This window comes from Schistocerca piceifrons, unplaced genomic scaffold, assembly GCF_021461385.2.
Source record: "Schistocerca piceifrons isolate TAMUIC-IGC-003096 unplaced genomic scaffold, iqSchPice1.1 HiC_scaffold_340, whole genome shotgun sequence".
NCBI classification, from domain to species: domain Eukaryota; kingdom Metazoa; phylum Arthropoda; class Insecta; order Orthoptera; family Acrididae; genus Schistocerca; species Schistocerca piceifrons.
The window spans coordinates 60,001-67,500 of record NW_025728560.1 but is presented as its reverse complement, the minus strand read 5'-3'; the positions used below and the strand labels follow the sequence as shown (position 1 = coordinate 67,500).

The following is a 7,500-nucleotide window of genomic DNA, read 5'->3' as shown; positions in this document are numbered from 1 at the left end:
CTGCACTCTCAAGCAACCCGACTCGAAGGAGAGGTCCCGCCGACGCTCGCACCGGCCGCTACGGGCCTGGCACCCTCTACGGGCCGTGGCCTCATTCAAGTTGGACTTGGGCTCGGCGCGAGGCGTCGGGGTAGTGGACCCTCCCAAACACCACATGCCACGACAGGCGGCAGCCTGCGGGGTTCGGTGCTGGACTCTTCCCTGTTCGCTCGCCGCTACTGGGGGAATCCTTGTTAGTTTCTTTTCCTCCGCTTAGTAATATGCTTAAATTCAGCGGGTAGTCTCGCCTGCTCTGAGGTCGTTGTACGAGGTGTCGCACGCCACACCGCCAGCCGGCTGTGCACGCTACCGAGAAAGTACCGGTATGCGAACCGCCAGGCGACGGGCGCGCATCGCACGTTTGAGGAGACGCGGCCGGCCCCACAGGCGGCCGCGACACTCCCAGGTCTGCGAAGCGGGGCAAACGCCGCGCGCTTCAGTATACGTAGCCGACCCTCAGCCAGACGTGGCCCGGGAACGGAATCCATGGACCGCAATGTGCGTTCGAAACGTCGATGTTCATGTGTCCTGCAGTTCACATGTCGACGCGCAATTTGCTGCGTTCTTCATCGACCCACGAGCCGAGTGATCCACCGTCCTGGGTGATCTTTTCTCAAGTTTCCGCCGTCTCTTTCGAGACGGTCGCATAGGCGGGAGTGAGGCGTGTGGCGGCCCCTGTTCCAGCGTTCTGTGTCCAACGGCCTCACGGCCGACGGGCGTCGTACGGCTCCACACCGGAGCGGACAGGCACTCGGGCGAAAGTCATTCAAAACCGGCGCCAGGCGCCAGGTGCCGCAGGCCAGCCGCTCCAGCGCTTCAGCGCTCGTACCACACAACATTGCCGCTAGTTTTGAGAGGCACGCGTGGTTCCGCACGCGGCGCACGGCTACTGCGAGCCGTACAGGTAGCGTGTTGCGCGACACGACACGCACATCGAAAGACATGCAGTCTAGTCGGTAATGATCCTTCCGCAGGTTCACCTACGGAAACCTTGTTACGACTTTTACTTCCTCTAAATGATCAAGTTTGGTCATCTTTCCGGTAGCATCGGCAACGACAGAGTCAATGCCGCGTACCAGTCCGAAGACCTCACTAAATCATTCAATCGGTAGTAGCGACGGGCGGTGTGTACAAAGGGCAGGGACGTAATCAACGCGAGCTTATGACTCGCGCTTACTGGGAATTCCTCGTTCATGGGGAACAATTGCAAGCCCCAATCCCTAGCACGAAGGAGGTTCAGCGGGTTACCCCGACCTTTCGGCCTAGGAAGACACGCTGATTCCTTCAGTGTAGCGCGCGTGCGGCCCAGAACATCTAAGGGCATCACAGACCTGTTATTGCTCAATCTCGTGCGGCTAGAAGCCGCCTGTCCCTCTAAGAAGAAAAGTAATCGCTGACAGCACGAAGGATGTCACGCGACTAGTTAGCAGGCTAGAGTCTCGTTCGTTATCGGAATTAACCAGACAAATCGCTCCACCAACTAAGAACGGCCATGCACCACCACCCACCGAATCAAGAAAGAGCTATCAATCTGTCAATCCTTCCGGTGTCCGGGCCTGGTGAGGTTTCCCGTGTTGAGTCAAATTAAGCCGCAGGCTCCACTCCTGGTGGTGCCCTTCCGTCAATTCCTTTAAGTTTCAGCTTTGCAACCATACTTCCCCCGGAACCCAAAAGCTTTGGTTTCCCGGAGGCTGCCCGCCGAGTCATCGGAGGAACTGCGGCGGATCGCTGGCTGGCATCGTTTATGGTTAGAACTAGGGCGGTATCTGATCGCCTTCGAACCTCTAACTTTCGTTCTTGATTAATGAAAACATACTTGGCAAATGCTTTCGCTTCTGTTCGTCTTGCGACGATCCAAGAATTTCACCTCTAACGTCGCAATACGAATGCCCCCGCCTGTCCCTATTAATCATTACCTCGGGTTCCGAAAACCAACAAAATAGAACCGAGGTCCTATTCCATTATTCCATGCACACAGTATTCAGGCGGGCTTGCCTGCTTTAAGCACTCTAATTTGTTCAAAGTAAACGTGCCGGCCCACCGAGACACTCAATAAAGAGCACCCTGGTAGGATTTCAACGGGGTCCGCCTCGGGACGCACGAGCACGCACGGGGCGGTCGCACGCCTTCGGCTCGCCCCACCGGCAGGACGTCCCACGATACATGCCAGTTAAACACCGACGGGCGGTGAACCAACAGCGTGGGACACAAATCCAACTACGAGCTTTTTAACCGCAACAACTTTAATATACGCTATTGGAGCTGGAATTACCGCGGCTGCTGGCACCAGACTTGCCCTCCAATAGATACTCGTTAAAGGATTTAAAGTGTACTCATTCCGATTACGGGGCCTCGGATGAGTCCCGTATCGTTATTTTTCGTCACTACCTCCCCGTGCCGGGAGTGGGTAATTTGCGCGCCTGCTGCCTTCCTTGGATGTGGTAGCCGTTTCTCAGGCTCCCTCTCCGGAATCGAACCCTGATTCCCCGTTACCCGTTACAACCATGGTAGGCGCAGAACCTACCATCGACAGTTGATAAGGCAGACATTTGAAAGATGCGTCGCCGGTACGAGGACCGTGCGATCAGCCCAAAGTTATTCAGAGTCACCAAGGCAAACGGACCGGACGAGCCGACCGATTGGTTTTGATCTAATAAAAGCGTCCCTTCCATCTCTGGTCGGGACTCTGTTTGCATGTATTAGCTCTAGAATTACCACAGTTATCCAAGTAACGTGGGTACGATCTAAGGAACCATAACTGATTTAATGAGCCATTCGCGGTTTCACCTTAATGCGGCTTGTACTGAGACATGCATGGCTTAATCTTTGAGACAAGCATATGACTACTGGCAGGATCAACCAGGGAGCTGCGTCAACTAGAGCTGAGCAGCCGGCCGCCCGGGAGTGTGTCCCGGGGGCCCGCGCGAACACGCAAGCGTCCGCTCAATCATTCTGCAAACAGGAGGAGGCTGAGCTCCCCTGCACAATACACCTCGAAACCCTCTCAGGTCCCGGCGGCGCGCAGCGCCGTCCCAAGTACTTGGTCGGGTTCGAGAGAGGCGCAATCGCCCGGAGTTAGGCGAGTAGACGCTTTCGGTGCGACCACCCGTGCTCCCAACTGAGCTTGCCGCTGCCGACAGAGGCCCGGGAGCGTGCTGTCGTGGCATTGCCGGCGGGAGACAACACGCGCCACCTACGGTGACCGGCAGCTCCAACGCCAGCGCCACAGAAGGACAAAAGCCCCACTTGGGTGCCGAAGCGAACTCTCCCAGCACAGCGCACACGCCAACACATCCGCACAGCTGCGATACAAACCACCAGCGAGAACCGCTGGGGCGACCGAGCAGCAGACGGCGTCGCGGCGCCGAGCGCCGGGCGGCGGCGCATCCTCAACGCACACAGTCCTCAATCGGACCAGCACACTGCAGATGTCCACCGCGCTTCGCACCGGGCCCGCGAGGACCTACTTTGGCCGCACGGCGCCGCGCGCAGGGTGCGCCGGCGCGCAGCTGCGACGCCTGCCGCGTCCGTCGGCCGGCGCGCCTGCCACTGGCCGCCCCCACCAGCCGGCTGTAGCGCGTGCGCCCACGCACCGCGCGGCCAGCACGCCGGGAGGCGCCCCCTCACCGGCCGGGGACGGTCCCACCCAGCCACCGCCGCGTATCGCTTCACACCCAGATGCCGTTCAGTTTCGTCGGCATGGTGGGTATCGCTGGAACAACCGGTTAGTACCTCAACCTATCGTCGCCATCACCGATTCACCCCTAGCGAGAACAACCGCACCACAACGGGTTACCATTTCTTCATTTGCGTAACTTCACCAGAAAACGTAGGCGTCCATCGCCATTTGCAACTTCAACCATTATTGCATGCCTGTGTCAGGTGTCACGCCACACTACGTCTGCCCACATACACGCAACAAAATGTGCACGCCTAGACAATACGTGGAAGGTGGCCCCCGTACGTATGCGATGTCCATTGCTCGAACGACTGTCAACCGGCTTCTGTAGCATGTCGCAGATATGGAACGCGCTGCACCATGCCATCACGGTGTGTGAGGAGAGACGACTAGGTCCGAATACATCAACAGACAGCTCATGCTGATCGCCATCCACGGCGTCCGTTCCTCCCACACGTCTCTATGGCGTACCACACTGCAATCCAGCTCTCATAGGGAGACGACACGTAGCTGCGTGCACAATATTTGCACTGTATGGTCCGCCGTTTTTGGGCGCAGTCGTTGTACGGTCACACATGTGCCACGATGTATCATTCAGTACATAAGGACGAATGTGCAGTACAGATTGTGGTTCACGCGTACGACATCAGCGGACAGTTGACACAGGCCGCACCACAACGTAGCCTGCGTACGTCGCATGCGAAGGGCATTGAACATGCAAACTTGTCACCAACCACCTTGCGAAGGCAGGGGGCAAGGTGGGGACGTGGGGAGAGGTGGGGGGGGGGGGGGGGCGGCATGTACGCCCTGCTGCCATCCACATTACAGTGTACAGCAGGAGCATGTGGAAAGTCAGCAAGACTTGCAAGGTGTTTAACATGAAGCGATACACAGGGGAGCGGGCAGTGCGAGTAGCGAACTATATTGCGAGGGTTGCGGGTGGGCAACACTACACTAATTGAACGAGTCGTATAACAATTACAGAGCAGGTTTAGGCGACAACGTGGGTTACGATAGGCGACAACGTGGGTTACGTTAGGGGACAACGTGGGTTACGTTAGGGGACAACGTGGGTTACGTTAGGGGACAACGTGGGTTACGTTAGGGGACAACGTGGGTTACGTTAGGGGACAACGTGGGTTACGTTAGGGGACAACGTGGGTTACGTTAGGGGACAACGTGGGTTAGGTTAAGGCACAACATGGGTTAGGTTAAGGCACAACATGGGTTAGGTTAAGGCACAACATGGGTTAGGTTAAGGCACAACATGGGTTAGGTTAAGGCACAACATGGGTTAGGTTACGGCACAACATGGGTTAGGTTAAGGCACAACATGGGTTAGGTTAGGGGACAACATGGGTTAGGTTAGGGGACAACATGGGTTAGGTTAAGGCACAACATGGGTTAGGTTAAGGCACAACATGGGTTAGGTTAGGGGACAACATGGGTTAGGTTAGGGCACAACATGGGTTAGGTTAGGGGACAACATGGGTTAGGTTAGGGGACAACATGGGTTAGGTTAGGGGACAACATGGGTTAGGTTAGGGGACAACATGGGTTAGGTTAGGGGACAACATGGGTTAGGTTAGGGGACAACATGGGTTAGGTTAGGGGACAACATGGGTTAGGTTAGGGGACAACATGGGTTAGGTTAAGGCACAACATGGGTTAGGTTAGGGGACAACATGGGTTAGGTTAGGGGACAACATGGGTTAGGTTAGGGGACAACATGGGTTAGGTTAGGGGACAACATGGGTTAGGTTAGGGGACAACATGGGTTAGGTTAAGGCACAACATGGGTTAGGTTAGGGCACAACATGGGTTAGGTTAGGGCACAACATGGGTTAGGTTAGGGCACAACATGGGTTAGGTTAGGGGACAACATGGGTTAGGTTAGGGGACAACATGGGTTAGGTTAGGGGACAACATGGGTTAGGTTAGGGGACAACATGGGTTAGGTTAGGGGACAACATGGGTTAGGTTAGGGGACAACATGGGTTAGGTTAGGGGACAACATGGGTTAGGTTAGGGGACAACATGGGTTAGGTTAGGGGACAACATGGGTTAGGTTAGGGGACAACATGGGTTAGGTTAAGGCACAACATGGGTTAGGTTAAGGCACAACATGGGTTAGGTTAGGGGACAACATGGGTTAGGTTAGGGGACAACATGGGTTAGGTTAGGGGACAACATGGGTTAGGTTAAGGCACAACATGGGTTAGGTTAGGGGACAACATGGGTTAGGTTAAGGCACAACATGGGTTAGGTTAGGGGACAACATGGGTTAGGTTAGGGGACAACATGGGTTAGGTTAAGGCACAACATGGGTTAGGTTAAGGCACAACATGGGTTAGGTTAAGGCACAACATGGGTTAGGTTAGGGGACAACATGGGTTAGGTTAGGGGACAACTTGGGTTAGGTTAGGGGACAACATGGGTTAGGTTAAGGCACAACATGGGTTAGGTTAAGGCACAACATGGGTTAGGTTAGGGGACAACATGGGTTAGGTTAGGGGACAACATGGGTTAGGTTAGGGGACAACATGGGTTAGGTTAGGGGACAACATGGGTTAGGTTAAGGCACAACATGGGTTAGGTTAGGGGACAACATGGGTTAGGTTAGGGGACAACATGGGTTAGGTTAAGGCACAACATGGGTTAGGTTAAGGCACAACATGGGTTAGGTTAAGGGACAACATGGGTTAGGTTAGGGGACAACTTGGGTTAGGTTAGGGGACAACATGGGTTAGGTTAAGGCACAACATGGGTTAGGTTAAGGCACAACATGGGTTAGGTTAAGGTACAACATGGGTTAGGTTAAGGTACAACATGGGTTAGGTTAGGTTACACGTTGTTGTAAGGAAAGGTGTGGGGGGGGGGGGGGGCGGGGCGGCAGGTTCGTTGATAGTGATTATAGTAAGTGAATGCTTGTGACATGATGAGATTTGTCACGTCAGGATGCACCTTTGGCTTATTAGAGGCGGCGCTCCAATTCTATGCTTGTGTCAGACCTGTGTCTTTGACTCATGTCATTGTTTGTGCGCTGTGACAGGAGGTACTATTGTGATGTTGGGTGCACCGTTGTATAGGACATGTGTGGGTGTTGGTGCCTTATCTGCGCAATGGTGGATGTCGAAAGGGTGGGATATTCTATTTTCCGCATGGACCTCCTGGTCTGGTTGTGATAGTGTGGATTGTGTAATGTGGCGGAGAGGATGCACTGGATGTTGTTCCATGCTGGTGCTTACATATTGTATGTGCGCCTGTTAGAAGCAGAGAGTGGTGCGTGATCAGAGTGTCTGGCTGACGTGTGGTTCCCATTGTGGGCAGACTCTTTCAGCATGTATACGGACAGTTGTATATATTTTCTGTAGTTTGATGGCTCTGCATTGATTACTAATCAGCGCCGTGTGTACGGGTAATCTGGTTCCAGTCCACAATGTTCTATCTGTGTACATTAGTGACAAAGACTCCCCCCATGCAGTGGGGCTCGGTCTGTTATAACTCTTCCGCGTAATATATTTGCCCCACGTTTTTGCGAGTGCGAGTGCGAGTGCAACGCGCATGGGGACCGACATGCTGATGGCTCGGTATCGGACGCCGTACAGTGAGCAACGCGATCGCGTCTCTCGCTCGTAAGTGGTACAGGTCGCGGCTCATGTATAGGGACAGCGGGAATGTCGCATATTGGAAATAACTCTTCATGAAACGCAAGTTATAGGGGTGGATTGCACTTTACGAGTGCGGGAAACGTCCGCCGTTCATCCGCTGGAGGTGCGCGT

The 7,500-nt window shown here is 54.6% G+C and overlaps 2 non-coding genes and 1 pseudogene across 2 annotated transcripts; all 3 read right to left on the bottom strand.

The window, feature by feature from the left end:
- LOC124745941 overlaps positions 1 to 301 on the bottom strand; it is a 4,224-nt pseudogene extending 3,923 nt beyond the window's left edge.
- Positions 302 to 489: 188 nt separating this feature from the next.
- On the bottom strand, positions 490 to 644 carry LOC124745927. Its single transcript, XR_007011223.1, has one exon. It is a non-coding gene; the product is annotated as a 5.8S ribosomal RNA (ribosomal RNA).
- Positions 645 to 996: 352 nt separating this feature from the next.
- LOC124745933 lies at positions 997 to 2,905 on the bottom strand. The gene has a single exon (XR_007011228.1). It is a non-coding gene; the product is annotated as a small subunit ribosomal RNA (ribosomal RNA).
- Positions 2,906 to 7,500: the final 4,595 nt, after the last annotated feature.